At 57.1% G+C, this 13077-nt stretch overlaps 14 non-coding genes and 2 pseudogenes across 14 annotated transcripts; all 16 read right to left on the bottom strand.

Annotated features, from left to right (window-relative positions):
• Positions 1 to 175: 175 nt before the first annotated feature.
• LOC140414268 (5S ribosomal RNA) lies at positions 176 to 294 on the bottom strand. Its single transcript, XR_011943408.1, has one exon. It is a non-coding gene; the product is annotated as a 5S ribosomal RNA (ribosomal RNA).
• Positions 295 to 988: 694 nt separating this feature from the next.
• Positions 989 to 1107, bottom strand: LOC140413541 (5S ribosomal RNA). The gene has a single exon (XR_011942706.1). It is a non-coding gene; the product is annotated as a 5S ribosomal RNA (ribosomal RNA).
• A 694-nt stretch (positions 1108 to 1801) lies between these two features.
• On the bottom strand, positions 1802 to 1920 carry LOC140414562 (5S ribosomal RNA). The gene has a single exon (XR_011943700.1). It is a non-coding gene; the product is annotated as a 5S ribosomal RNA (ribosomal RNA).
• Positions 1921 to 2614: 694 nt separating this feature from the next.
• LOC140414009 (5S ribosomal RNA) lies at positions 2615 to 2733 on the bottom strand. The gene has a single exon (XR_011943156.1). It is a non-coding gene; the product is annotated as a 5S ribosomal RNA (ribosomal RNA).
• A 694-nt stretch (positions 2734 to 3427) lies between these two features.
• Positions 3428 to 3546, bottom strand: LOC140412878 (5S ribosomal RNA). Its single transcript, XR_011942065.1, has one exon. It is a non-coding gene; the product is annotated as a 5S ribosomal RNA (ribosomal RNA).
• Positions 3547 to 4240: 694 nt separating this feature from the next.
• Positions 4241 to 4359, bottom strand: LOC140412877 (5S ribosomal RNA). Its single transcript, XR_011942064.1, has one exon. It is a non-coding gene; the product is annotated as a 5S ribosomal RNA (ribosomal RNA).
• Positions 4360 to 5049: 690 nt separating this feature from the next.
• LOC140412876 (5S ribosomal RNA) lies at positions 5050 to 5168 on the bottom strand. Its single transcript, XR_011942063.1, has one exon. It is a non-coding gene; the product is annotated as a 5S ribosomal RNA (ribosomal RNA).
• Positions 5169 to 5862: 694 nt separating this feature from the next.
• Positions 5863 to 5971, bottom strand: LOC140415643 (5S ribosomal RNA; annotated as a pseudogene).
• A 694-nt stretch (positions 5972 to 6665) lies between these two features.
• LOC140412875 (5S ribosomal RNA) lies at positions 6666 to 6784 on the bottom strand. The gene has a single exon (XR_011942062.1). It is a non-coding gene; the product is annotated as a 5S ribosomal RNA (ribosomal RNA).
• Positions 6785 to 7474: 690 nt separating this feature from the next.
• On the bottom strand, positions 7475 to 7593 carry LOC140412874 (5S ribosomal RNA). Its single transcript, XR_011942061.1, has one exon. It is a non-coding gene; the product is annotated as a 5S ribosomal RNA (ribosomal RNA).
• A 694-nt stretch (positions 7594 to 8287) lies between these two features.
• Positions 8288 to 8406, bottom strand: LOC140412873 (5S ribosomal RNA). Its single transcript, XR_011942060.1, has one exon. It is a non-coding gene; the product is annotated as a 5S ribosomal RNA (ribosomal RNA).
• Positions 8407 to 9100: 694 nt separating this feature from the next.
• LOC140412872 (5S ribosomal RNA) lies at positions 9101 to 9219 on the bottom strand. Its single transcript, XR_011942059.1, has one exon. It is a non-coding gene; the product is annotated as a 5S ribosomal RNA (ribosomal RNA).
• Positions 9220 to 9913: 694 nt separating this feature from the next.
• LOC140415642 (5S ribosomal RNA) lies at positions 9914 to 10022 on the bottom strand (annotated as a pseudogene).
• A 694-nt stretch (positions 10023 to 10716) lies between these two features.
• Positions 10717 to 10835, bottom strand: LOC140412871 (5S ribosomal RNA). Its single transcript, XR_011942058.1, has one exon. It is a non-coding gene; the product is annotated as a 5S ribosomal RNA (ribosomal RNA).
• Positions 10836 to 11525: 690 nt separating this feature from the next.
• Positions 11526 to 11644, bottom strand: LOC140414561 (5S ribosomal RNA). Its single transcript, XR_011943699.1, has one exon. It is a non-coding gene; the product is annotated as a 5S ribosomal RNA (ribosomal RNA).
• Positions 11645 to 12338: 694 nt separating this feature from the next.
• Positions 12339 to 12457, bottom strand: LOC140414007 (5S ribosomal RNA). Its single transcript, XR_011943155.1, has one exon. It is a non-coding gene; the product is annotated as a 5S ribosomal RNA (ribosomal RNA).
• Between the last annotated feature and the right edge of the window lie 620 nt (positions 12458 to 13077).

Genomic DNA, 13077 nt, shown 5'->3' with positions numbered 1-13077 from the left:
CGTTGCAAAGGCCCGGCAAAGCTGCAGCAGCTGAATGGCCCGACCAAGCCGCCTGCCTGAGTTGAGCCCGCAGGCAAGTGTTGGGAGGAATGGCGAGGACGCAGAGAGCAGCAAAAGGTTGGCCTGCCTCTGGTGTGGAGAGTGCTTGGCGTGAGCAGTCTCTGCTGGCCGCAAAAGCCTACTGCACCTGGTATTCCCAGGCGGTCTCCCATCCAAGTACTAACCAGGCCTGAGTCTGCTTAGTTTCCGAGATCAGACGAGATCGGGCGTTTTCAGACTAGTATGGCCGTAGGCATCTGCAGCACCGTCTTCTCGCCTATTCAAGTTGGCCACCCTAGCACCCTCGCCACTTCTTCTTTCCGGTTGTTTTCAATTTTTTCTCTCTCTTTTTCTACTTCTACTTCTACTTCTCCTCCTCTTTCTCTCCTTCTCCTGCTAATTCTAGCCTATATGCCTGATACTCGCTCCCCTTCATGCCGTCCCCACCTAGCTCTCTTTTTTCTTCTCCACCTCCCCAAGGAAAACTGCAAGCCCCGCCCACCTCACACCAGCCTGCCGCCTGCACGCTGCTGCCTTTCCACATTGCAACGCTGCGCACTTCTCTCAGCACAGCCAGCACAAGGGTCAGGCAGGCAATGCAAGCCAGCTCTCTCTTCCTTCGCTTTCCACACCAGCCCCAATGCCACAACTTGCATTCATGCGGCGCCTTCAGGCTAGGAGAGAGAACGTCCTGCCGACACACTGGCTTGCGGCCACACGGGCCAGCTGGCGTGCCCATCAAAGTGCAGCACGCCAAGGCACACAACCGTGCTGCGTTGCAAAGGCCCGGCAAAGCTGCAGCAGCTGAATGGCCCGACCAAGCCGCCTGCCTGAGTTGAGCCCGCAGGCAAGTGTTGGGAGGAATGGCGAGGACGCAGAGAGCAGCAAAAGGTTGGCCTGCCTCTGGTGTGGAGAGTGCTTGGCGTGAGCAGTCTCTGCTGGCCGCAAAAGCCTACTGCACCTGGTATTCCCAGGCGGTCTCCCATCCAAGTACTAACCAGGCCTGAGTCTGCTTAGCTTCCGAGATCAGACGAGATCAGGCGTTTTCAGACTAGTATGGCCGTAGGCATCTGCAGCACCGTCTTCTCGCCTATTCAAGCTGGCCACCCTAGCACCCTCGCCACTTCTTCTTTCCGGTTGTTTTCAATTTTTTCTCTCTCTTTTTCTACTTCTACTTCTACTTCTCCTCCTCTTTCTCTCCTTCTCCTGCTAATTCTAGCCTATATGCCTGATACTCGCTCCCCTTCATGCCATCCCCACCGAGCTCTCTTTTTTCTTCTCCACCTCCTCAAGGAAAACTGCAAGCCCCGCCTACCTCACACCAGCCTGCCGCCTGCACGCTGCTGCCTTTCCACATTGCAACGCTGCGCACTTCTCTCAGCACAGCCAGCACAAGGGTCAGGCAGGCAATGCAAGCCAGCTCTCTCTTCCTTCTCTTTCCACACCAGCCCCAATGCCACAACTTGCATTCATGCGGCGCCTTCAGGCTAGGAGAGAGAACGTCCTGCCGACACACTGGCTTGCGGCCACACGGGCCAGCTGGCGGGCCCATCAAAGTGCAGCACGCCAAGGCACCCAACCGTGCTGCGTTGCAAAGGCCCGGCAAAGCTGCAGCAGCTGAATGGCCCGACCAAGCCGCCTGCCTGAGTTGAGCCCGCAGGCAAGTGTTGGGAGGAATGGCGAGGACGCAGAGAGCAGCAAAAGGTTGGCCTGCCTCTGGTGTGGAGAGTGCTTGGCGTGAGCAGTCTCTGCTGGCCGCAAAAGCCTACTGCACCTGGTATTCCCAGGCGGTCTCCCATCCAAGTACTAACCAAGCCTGAGTCTGCTTAGCTTCCGAGATCAGACGAGATCGGGCGTTTTCAGACTAGTACGGCCGTAGGCATCTGCAGCACCGTCTTCTCGCCTATTCAAGTTGGCCACCCTAGCACCCTCGCCACTTCTTCTTTCCGGTTGTTTTCAATTTTTTCTCTCTCTTTTTCTACTTCTACTTCTACTTCTCCTCCTCTTTCTCTCCTTCTCCTGCTAATTCTAGCCTATATGCCTGATACTCGCTCCCCTTCATGCCGTCCCCACCTAGCTCTCTTTTTTCTTCTCCACCTCCCCAAGGAAAATTGCAAGCCCCGCCCACCTCACACCAGCCTGCCGCCTGCACGCTGCTGCCTTTCCACATTGCAACGCTGCGCACTTCTCTCAGCACAGCCAGCACAAGGGTCAGGCAGGCAATGCAAGCCAGCTCTCTCTTCCTTCGCTTTCCACACCAGCCCCAATGCCACAACTTGCATTCATGCGGCGCCTTCAGGCTAGGAGAGAGAACGTCCTGCCGACACACTGGCTTGCGGCCACACGGGCCAGCTGGCGTGCCCATCAAAGTGCAGCACGCCAAGGCACACAACCGTGCTGCGTTGCAAAGGCCCGGCAAAGCTGCAGCAGCTGAATGGCCCGACCAAGCCGCCTGCCTGAGTTGAGCCCGCAGGCAAGTGTTGGGAGGAATGGCGAGGACGCAGAGAGCAGCAAAAGGTTGGCCTGCCTCTGGTGTGGAGAGTGCTTGGCGTGAGCAGTCTCTGCTGGCCGCAAAAGCCAACTGCACCTGGTATTCCCAGGCGGTCTCCCATCCAAGTACTAGCCAGGCCTGAGTCTGCTTAGCTTCCGAGATCAGACGAGATCGGGCGTTTTCAGACTAGTATGGCCGTAGGCATCTGCAGCACCGTCTTCTCGCCTATTCAAGCTGGCCACCCTAGCACCCTCGCCACTTCTTCTTTCCGGTTGTTTTCAATTTTTTCTCTCTCTTTTTCTACTTCTACTTCTACTTCTCCTCCTCTTTCTCTCCTTCTCCTGCTAATTCTAGCCTATATGCCTGATACTCGCTCCCCTTCATGCCATCCCCACCGAGCTCTCTTTTTTCTTCTCCACCTCCTCAAGGAAAACTGCAAGCCCCGCCTACCTCACACCAGCCTGCCGCCTGCACGCTGCTGCCTTTCCACATTGCAACGCTGCGCACTTCTCTCAGCACAGCCAGCACAAGGGTCAGGCAGGCAATGCAAGCCAGCTCTCTCTTCCTTCGCTTTCCACACCAGCCCCAATGCCACAACTTGCATTCATGCGGCGCCTTCAGGCTAGGAGAGAGAACGTCCTGCCGACACACTGGCTTGCGGCCACACGGGCCAGCTGGCGTGCCCATCAAAGTGCAGCACGCCAAGGCACACAACCGTGCTGCGTTGCAAAGGCCCGGCAAAGCTGCAGCAGCTGAATGGCCCGACCAAGCCGCCTGCCTGAGTTGAGCCCGCAGGCAAGTGTTGGGAGGAATGGCGAGGACGCAGAGAGCAGCAAAAGGTTGGCCTGCCTCTGGTGTGGAGAGTGCTTGGCGTGAGCAGTCTCTGCTGGCCGCAAAAGCCTACTGCACCTGGTATTCCCAGGCGGTCTCCCATCCAAGTACTAACCAGGCCTGAGTCTGCTTAGCTTCCGAGATCAGACGAGATCGGGCGTTTTCAGACTAGTATGGCCGTAGGCATCTGCAACACCGTCTTCTCGCCTATTCAAGCTGGCCACCCTAGCACCCTCGCCACTTCTTCTTTCCGGTTGTTTTCAATTTTTTCTCTCTCTTTTTCTACTTCTACTTCTACTTCTCCTCCTCTTTCTCTCCTTCTCCTGCTAATTCTAGCCTATATGCCTGATACTCGCTCCCCTTCATGCCATCCCCACCGAGCTCTCTTTTTTCTTCTCCACCTCCTCAAGGAAAACTGCAAGCCCCGCCTACCTCACACCAGCCTGCCGCCTGCACGCTGCTGCCTTTCCACATTGCAACGCTGCGCACTTCTCTCAGCACAGCCAGCACAAGGGTCAGGCAGGCAATGCAAGCCAGCTCTCTCTTCCTTCGCTTTCCACACCAGCCCCAATGCCACAACTTGCATTCATGCGGCGCCTTCAGGCTAGGAGAGAGAACGTCCTGCCGACACACTGGCTTGCGGCCACACGGGCCAGCTGGCGTGCCCATCAAAGTGCAGCACGCCAAGGCAAACAACCGTGCTGCGTTGCAAAGGCCCGGCAAAGCTGCAGCAGCTGAATGGCCCGACCAAGCCGCCTGCCTGAGTTGAGCCCGCAGGCAAGTGTTGGGAGGAATGGCGAGGACGCAGAGAGCAGCAAAAGGTTGGCCTGCCTCTGGTGTGGAGAGTGCTTGGCGTGAGCAGTCACTGCTGGCCGCAAAAGCCTACTGCACCTGGTATTCCCAGGCGGTCTCCCATCCAAGTACTAACCAGGCCTGAGTCTGCTTAGCTTCCGAGATCAGACGAGATCGGGCGTTTTCAGACTAGTATGGCCGTAGGCATCTGCAGCACCGTCTTCTCGCCTATTCAAGCTGGCCACCCTAGCACCCTCGCCACTTCTTCTTTCCGGTTGTTTTCAATTTTTTCTCTCTCTTTTTCTACTTCTACTTCTACTTCTCCTCCTCTTTCTCTCCTTCTCCTGCTAATTCTAGCCTATATGCCTGATACTCGCTCCCCTTCATGCCGTCCCCACCTAGCTCTCTTTTTTCTTCTCCACCTCCCCAAGGAAAACTGCAAGCCCCGCCCACCTCACACCAGCCTGCCGCCTGCACGCTGCTGCCTTTCCACATTGCAACGCTGCGCACTTCTCTCAGCACAGCCAGCACAAGGGTCAGGCAGGCAATGCAAGCCAGCTCTCTCTTCCTTCGCTTTCCACACCAGCCCCAATGCCACAACTTGCATTCATGCGGCGCCTTCAGGCTAGGAGAACGTCCTGCCGACACACTGGCTTGCGGCCACACGGGCCAGCTGGCGGGCCCATCAAAGTGCAGCACGCCAAGGCACCCAACCGTGCTGCGTTGCAAAGGCCCGGCAAAGCTGCAGCAGCTGAATGGCCCGACCAAGCCGCCTGCCTGAGTTGAGCCCGCAGGCAAGTGTTGGGAGGAATGGCGAGGACGCAGAGAGCAGCAAAAGGTTGGCCTGCCTCTGGTGTGGAGAGTGCTTGGCGTGAGCAGTCTCTGCTGGCCGCAAAAGCCTACTGCACCTGGTATTCCCAGGCGGTCTCCCATCCAAGTACTAACCAGGCCTGAGTCTGCTTAGCTTCCGAGATCAGACGAGATCGGGCGTTTTCAGACTAGTATGGCCGTAGGCATCTGCAGCACCGTCTTCTCGCCTATTCAAGTTGGCCACCCTAGCACCCTCGCCACTTCTTCTTTCCGGTTGTTTTCAATTTTTTATCTCTCTTTTTCTACTTCTACTTCTACTTCTCCTCCTCTTTCTCTCCTTCTCCTGCTAATTCTAGCCTATATGCCTGATACTCGCTCCCCTTCATGCCGTCCCCACCTAGCTCTCTTTTTTCTTCTCCACCTCCCCAAGGAAAACTGCAAGCCCCGCCCACCTCACACCAGCCTGCCGCCTGCACGCTGCTGCCTTTCCACATTGCAACGCTGCGCACTTCTCTCAGCACAGCCAGCACAAGGGTCAGGCAGGCAATGCAAGCCAGCTCTCTCTTCCTTCGCTTTCCACACCAGCCCCAATGCCACAACTTGCATTCATGCGGCGCCTTCAGGCTAGGAGAGAGAACGTCCTGCCGACACACTGGCTTGCGGCCACACGGGCCAGCTGGCGTGCCCATCAAAGTGCAGCACGCCAAGGCACACAACCGTGCTGCGTTGCAAAGGCCCGGCAAAGCTGCAGCAGCTGAATGGCCCGACCAAGCCGCCTGCCTGAGTTGAGCCCGCAGGCAAGTGTTGGGAGGAATGGCGAGGACGCAGAGAGCAGCAAAAGGTTGGCCTGCCTCTGGTGTGGAGAGTGCTTGGCGTGAGCAGTCTCTGCTGGCCGCAAAAGCCTACTGCACCTGGTATTCCCAGGCGGTCTCCCATCCAAGTACTAACCAGGCCTGAGTCTGCTTAGCTTCCGAGATCAGACGTTTTCAGACTAGTATGGCCGTAGGCATCTGCAGCACCGTCTTCTCGCCTATTCAAGCTGGCCACCCTAGCACCCTCGCCACTTCTTCTTTCCGGTTGTTTTCAATTTTTTCTCTCTCTTTTTCTACTTCTACTTCTACTTCTCCTCCTCTTTCTCTCCTTCTCCTGCTAATTCTAGCCTATATGCCTGATACTCGCTCCCCTTCATGCCATCCCCACCGAGCTCTCTTTTTTCTTCTCCACCTCCTCAAGGAAAACTGCAAGCCCCGCCTACCTCACACCAGCCTGCCGCCTGCACGCTGCTGCCTTTCCACATTGCAACGCTGCGCACTTCTCTCAGCACAGCCAGCACAAGGGTCAGGCAGGCAATGCAAGCCAGCTCTCTCTTCCTTCGCTTTCCACACCAGCCCCAATGCCACAACTTGCATTCATGCGGCGCCTTCAGGCTAGGAGAGAGAACGTCCTGCCGACACACTGGCTTGCGGCCACACGGGCCAGCTGGCGTGCCCATCAAAGTGCAGCACGCCAAGGCACACAACCGTGCTGCGTTGCAAAGGCCCGGCAAAGCTGCAGCAGCTGAATGGCCCGACCAAGCCGCCTGCCTGAGTTGAGCCCGCAGGCAAGTGTTGGGAGGAATGGCGAGGACACAGAGAGCAGCAAAAGGTTGGCCTGCCTCTGGTGTGGAGAGTGCTTGGCGTGAGCAGTCACTGCTGGCCGCAAAAGCCTACTGCACCTGGTATTCCCAGGCGGTCTCCCATCCAAGTACTAACCAGGCCTGAGTCTGCTTAGCTTCCGAGATCAGACGAGATCGGGCGTTTTCAGACTAGTATGGCCGTAGGCATCTGCAGCATCGTCTTCTCGCCTATTCAAGCTGGCCACCCTAGCACCCTCGCCACTTCTTCTTTCCGGTTGTTTTCAATTTTTTCTCTCTCTTTTTCTACTTCTACTTCTACTTCTCCTCCTCTTTCTCTCCTTCTCCTGCTAATTCTAGCCTATATGCCTGATACTCGCTCCCCTTCATGCCGTCCCCACCTAGCTCTCTTTTTTCTTCTCCACCTCCCCAAGGAAAACTGCAAGCCCCGCCCACCTCACACCAGCCTGCCGCCTGCACGCTGCTGCCTTTCCACATTGCAACGCTGCGCACTTCTCTCAGCACAGCCAGCACAAGGGTCAGGCAGGCAATGCAAGCCAGCTCTCTCTTCCTTCGCTTTCCACACCAGCCCCAATGCCACAACTTGCATTCATGCGGCGCCTTCAGGCTAGGAGAACGTCCTGCCGACACACTGGCTTGCGGCCACACGGGCCAGCTGGCGGGCCCATCAAAGTGCAGCACGCCAAGGCACCCAACCGTGCTGCGTTGCAAAGGCCCGGCAAAGCTGCAGCAGCTGAATGGCCCGACCAAGCCGCCTGCCTGAGTTGAGCCCGCAGGCAAGTGTTGGGAGGAATGGCGAGGACGCAGAGAGCAGCAAAAGGTTGGCCTGCCTCTGGTGTGGAGAGTGCTTGGCGTGAGCAGTCTCTGCTGGCCGCAAAAGCCTACTGCACCTGGTATTCCCAGGCGGTCTCCCATCCAAGTACTAACCAGGCCTGAGTCTGCTTAGCTTCCGAGATCAGACGAGATCGGGCGTTTTCAGACTAGTATGGCCGTAGGCATCTGCAACACCGTCTTCTCGCCTATTCAAGCTGGCCACCCTAGCACCCTCGCCACTTCTTCTTTCCGGTTGTTTTCAATTTTTTCTCTCTCTTTTTCTACTTCTACTTCTACTTCTCCTCCTCTTTCTCTCCTTCTCCTGCTAATTCTAGCCTATATGCCTGATACTCGCTCCCCTTCATGCCATCCCCACCGAGCTCTCTTTTTTCTTCTCCACCTCCTCAAGGAAAACTGCAAGCCCCGCCTACCTCACACCAGCCTGCCGCCTGCACGCTGCTGCCTTTCCACATTGCAACGCTGCGCACTTCTCTCAGCACAGCCAGCACAAGGGTCAGGCAGGCAATGCAAGCCAGCTCTCTCTTCCTTCGCTTTCCACACCAGCCCCAATGCCACAACTTGCATTCATGCGGCGCCTTCAGGCTAGGAGAGAGAACGTCCTGCCGACACACTGGCTTGCGGCCACACGGGCCAGCTGGCGTGCCCATCAAAGTGCAGCACGCCAAGGCAAACAACCGTGCTGCGTTGCAAAGGCCCGGCAAAGCTGCAGCAGCTGAATGGCCCGACCAAGCCGCCTGCCTGAGTTGAGCCCGCAGGCAAGTGTTGGGAGGAATGGCGAGGACGCAGAGAGCAGCAAAAGGTTGGCCTGCCTCTGGTGTGGAGAGTGCTTGGCGTGAGCAGTCACTGCTGGCCGCAAAAGCCTACTGCACCTGGTATTCCCAGGCGGTCTCCCATCCAAGTACTAACCAGGCCTGAGTCTGCTTAGCTTCCGAGATCAGACGAGATCGGGCGTTTTCAGACTAGTATGGCCGTAGGCATCTGCAGCACCGTCTTCTCGCCTATTCAAGCTGGCCACCCTAGCACCCTCGCCACTTCTTCTTTCCGGTTGTTTTCAATTTTTTCTCTCTCTTTTTCTACTTCTACTTCTACTTCTCCTCCTCTTTCTCTCCTTCTCCTGCTAATTCTAGCCTATATGCCTGATACTCGCTCCCCTTCATGCCGTCCCCACCTAGCTCTCTTTTTTCTTCTCCACCTCCCCAAGGAAAACTGCAAGCCCCGCCCACCTCACACCAGCCTGCCGCCTGCACGCTGCTGCCTTTCCACATTGCAACGCTGCGCACTTCTCTCAGCACAGCCAGCACAAGGGTCAGGCAGGCAATGCAAGCCAGCTCTCTCTTCCTTCGCTTTCCACACCAGCCCCAATGCCACAACTTGCATTCATGCGGCGCCTTCAGGCTAGGAGAGAGAACGTCCTGCCGACACACTGGCTTGCGGCCACACGGGCCAGCTGGCGTGCCCATCAAAGTGCAGCACGCCAAGGCACACAACCGTGCTGCGTTGCAAAGGCCCGGCAAAGCTGCAGCAGCTGAATGGCCCGACCAAGCCGCCTGCCTGAGTTGAGCCCGCAGGCAAGTGTTGGGAGGAATGGCGAGGACGCAGAGAGCAGCAAAAGGTTGGCCTGCCTCTGGTGTGGAGAGTGCTTGGCGTGAGCAGTCTCTGCTGGCCGCAAAAGCCTACTGCACCTGGTATTCCCAGGCGGTCTCCCATCCAAGTACTAACCAGGCCTGAGTCTGCTTAGCTTCCGAGATCAGACGAGATCGGGCGTTTTCAGACTAGTATGGCCGTAGGCATCTGCAGCACCGTCTTCTCGCCTATTCAAGTTGGCCACCCTAGCACCCTCGCCACTTCTTCTTTCCGGTTGTTTTCAATTTTTTATCTCTCTTTTTCTACTTCTACTTCTACTTCTCCTCCTCTTTCTCTCCTTCTCCTGCTAATTCTAGCCTATATGCCTGATACTCGCTCCCCTTCATGCCGTCCCCACCTAGCTCTCTTTTTTCTTCTCCACCTCCCCAAGGAAAACTGCAAGCCCCGCCCACCTCACACCAGCCTGCCGCCTGCACGCTGCTGCCTTTCCACATTGCAACGCTGCGCACTTCTCTCAGCACAGCCAGCACAAGGGTCAGGCAGGCAATGCAAGCCAGCTCTCTCTTCCTTCGCTTTCCACACCAGCCCCAATGCCACAACTTGCATTCATGCGGCGCCTTCAGGCTAGGAGAGAGAACGTCCTGCCGACACACTGGCTTGCGGCCACACGGGCCAGCTGGCGTGCCCATCAAAGTGCAGCACGCCAAGGCACACAACCGTGCTGCGTTGCAAAGGCCCGGCAAAGCTGCAGCAGCTGAATGGCCCGACCAAGCCGCCTGCCTGAGTTGAGCCCGCAGGCAAGTGTTGGGAGGAATGGCGAGGACGCAGAGAGCAGCAAAAGGTTGGCCTGCCTCTGGTGTGGAGAGTGCTTGGCGTGAGCAGTCTCTGCTGGCCGCAAAAGCCTACTGCACCTGGTATTCCCAGGCGGTCTCCCATCCAAGTACTAACCAGGCCTGAGTCTGCTTAGCTTCCGAGATCAGACGTTTTCAGACTAGTATGGCCGTAGGCATCTGCAGCACCGTCTTCTCGCCTATTCAAGCTGGCCACCCTAGCACCCTCGCCACTTCTTCTTTCCGGTTGTTTTCAATTTTTTCTCTCTCTTTTTCTACTTCTACTTCTACTTCTCCTCCTCTTTCTCTCCTTCTCCTGCTAATTCTAGCCTATATGCCTGATACTCGCTCCCCTTCATGCCATCCCCACCGAGCTCTCTTTTTTCTTCTCCACCTCCTCAAGGAAAACTGCAAGCCCCGCCTACCTCACACCAGCCTGCCGCCTGCACGCTGCTGCCTTTCCACATTGCAACGCTGCGCACTTCTCTCAGCACAGCCAGCACAAGGGTCAGGCAGGCAATGCAAGCCAGCTCTCTCTTCCTTCGCTTTCCACACCAGCCCCAATGCCACAACTTGCATTCATGCGGCGCCTTCAGGCTAGGAGAGAGAACGTCCTGCCGACACACTGGCTTGCGGCCACACGGGCCAGCTGGCGTGCCCATCAAAGTGCAGCACGCCAAGGCACACAACCGTGCTGCGTTGCAAAGGCCCGGCAAAGCTGCAGCAGCTGAATGGCCCGACCAAGCCGCCTGCCTGAGTTGAGCCCGCAGGCAAGTGTTGGGAGGAATGGCGAGGACACAGAGAGCAGCAAAAGGTTGGCCTGCCTCTGGTGTGGAGAGTGCTTGGCGTGAGCAGTCACTGCTGGCCGCAAAAGCCTACTGCACCTGGTATTCCCAGGCGGTCTCCCATCCAAGTACTAACCAGGCCTGAGTCTGCTTAGCTTCCGAGATCAGACGAGATCGGGCGTTTTCAGACTAGTATGGCCGTAGGCATCTGCAGCACCGTCTTCTCGCCTATTCAAGCTGGCCACCCTAGCACCCTCGCCACTTCTTCTTTCCGGTTGTTTTCAATTTTTTCTCTCTCTTTTTCTACTTCTACTTCTACTTCTCCTCCTCTTTCTCTCCTTCTCCTGCTAATTCTAGCCTATATGCCTGATACTCGCTCCCCTTCATGCCGTCCCCACCTAGCTCTCTTTTTTCTTCTCCACCTCCCCAAGGAAAACTGCAAGCCCCGCCCACCTCACACCAGCCTGCCGCCTGCACGCTGCTGCCTTTCCACATTGCAACGCTGCGCACTTCTCTCAGCACAGCCAGCACAAGGGTCAGGCAGGCAATGCAAGCCAGCTCTCTCTTCCTTCGCTTTCCACACCAGCCCCAATGCCACAACTTGCATTCATGCGGCGCCTTCAGGCTAGGAGAACGTCCTGCCGACACACTGGCTTGCGGCCACACGGGCCAGCTGGCGGGCCCATCAAAGTGCAGCACGCCAAGGCACCCAACCGTGCTGCGTTGCAAAGGCCCGGCAAAGCTGCAGCAGCTGAATGGCCCGACCAAGCCGCCTGCCTGAGTTGAGCCCGCAGGCAAGTGTTGGGAGGAATGGCGAGGACGCAGAGAGCAGCAAAAGGTTGGCCTGCCTCTGGTGTGGAGAGTGCTTGGCGTGAGCAGTCTCTGCTGGCCGCAAAAGCCTACTGCACCTGGTATTCCCAGGCGGTCTCCCATCCAAGTACTAACCAAGCCTGAGTCTGCTTAGCTTCCGAGATCAGACGAGATCGGGCGTTTTCAGACTAGTACGGCCGTAGGCATCTGCAGCACCGTCTTCTCGCCTATTCAAGTTGGCCACCCTAGCACCCTCGCCACTTCTTCTTTCCGGTTGTTTTCAATTTTTTCTCTCTCTTTTTCTACTTCTACTTCTACTTCTCCTCCTCTTTCTCTCCTTCTCCTGCTAATTCTAGCCTATATGCCTGATACTCGCTCCCCTTCATGCCGTCCCCACCTAGCTCTCTTTTTTCTTCTCCACCTCCCCAAGGAAAATTGCAAGCCCCGCCCACCTCACACCAGCCTGCCGCCTGCACGCTGCTGCCTTTCCACATTGCAACGCTGCGCACTTCTCTCAGCACAGCCAGCACAAGGGTCAGGCAGGCAATGCAAGCCAGCTCTCTCTTCCTTCGCTTTCCACACCAGCCCCAATGCCACAACTTGCATTCATGCGGCGCCTTCAGGCTAGGAGAGAGAACGTCCTGCCGACACACTGGCTTGCGGCCACACGGGCCAGCTGGCGTGCCCATCAAAGTGCAGCACGCCAAGGCACACAACCGTGCTGCGTTGCAAAGGCCCGGCAAAGCTGCAGCAGCTGAATGGCCCGACCAAGCCGCCTGCCTGAGTTGAGCCCGCAGGCAAGTGTTGGGAGGAATGGCGAGGACGCAGAGAGCAGCAAAAGGTTGGCCTGCCTCTGGTGTGGAGAGTGCTTGGCGTGAGCAGTCTCTGCTGGCCGCAAAAGCCAACTGCACCTGGTATTCCCAGGCGGTCTCCCATCCAAGTACTAGCCAGGCCTGAGTCTGCTTAGCTTCCGAGATCAGACGAGATCGGGCGTTTTCAGACTAGTATGGCCGTAGGCATCTGCAGCACCGTCTTCTCGCCTATTCAAGCTGGCCACCCTAGCACCCTCGCCACTTCTTCTTTCCGGTTGTTTTCAATTTTTTCTCTCTCTTTTTCTACTTCTACTTCTACTTCTCCTCCTCTTTCTCTCCTTCTCCTGCTAATTCTAGCCTATATGCCTGATACTCGCTCCCCTTCATGCCATCCCCACCGAGCTCTCTTTTTTCTTCTCCACCTCCTCAAGGAAAACTGCAAGCCCCGCCTACCTCACACCAGCCTGCCGCCTGCACGCTGCTGCCTTTCCACATTGCAACGCTGCGCACTTCTCTCAGCACAGCCAGCACAAGGGTCAGGCAGGCAATGCAAGCCAGCTCTCTCTTCCTTCGCTTTCCACACCAGCCCCAATGCCACAACTTGCATTCATGCGGCGCCTTCAGGCTAGGAGAGAGAACGTCCTGCCGACACACTGGCTTGCGGCCACACGGGCCAGCTGGCGTGCCCATCAAAGTGCAGCACGCCAAGGCACACAACCGTGCTGCGTTGCAAAGGCCCGGCAAAGCTGCAGCAGCTGAATGGCCCGACCAAGCCGCCTGCCTGAGTTGAGCCCGCAGGCAAGTGTTGGGAGGAATGGCGAGGACA

This window comes from Scyliorhinus torazame, chromosome 4 (assembly GCF_047496885.1).
Source record: "Scyliorhinus torazame isolate Kashiwa2021f chromosome 4, sScyTor2.1, whole genome shotgun sequence".
Classification (NCBI taxonomy): Eukaryota; Metazoa; Chordata; class Chondrichthyes; order Carcharhiniformes; family Scyliorhinidae; genus Scyliorhinus; species Scyliorhinus torazame.
The sequence above is the reverse complement of the archived record's forward strand: the minus strand, read 5'-3'. Positions and strand labels throughout refer to the sequence as shown.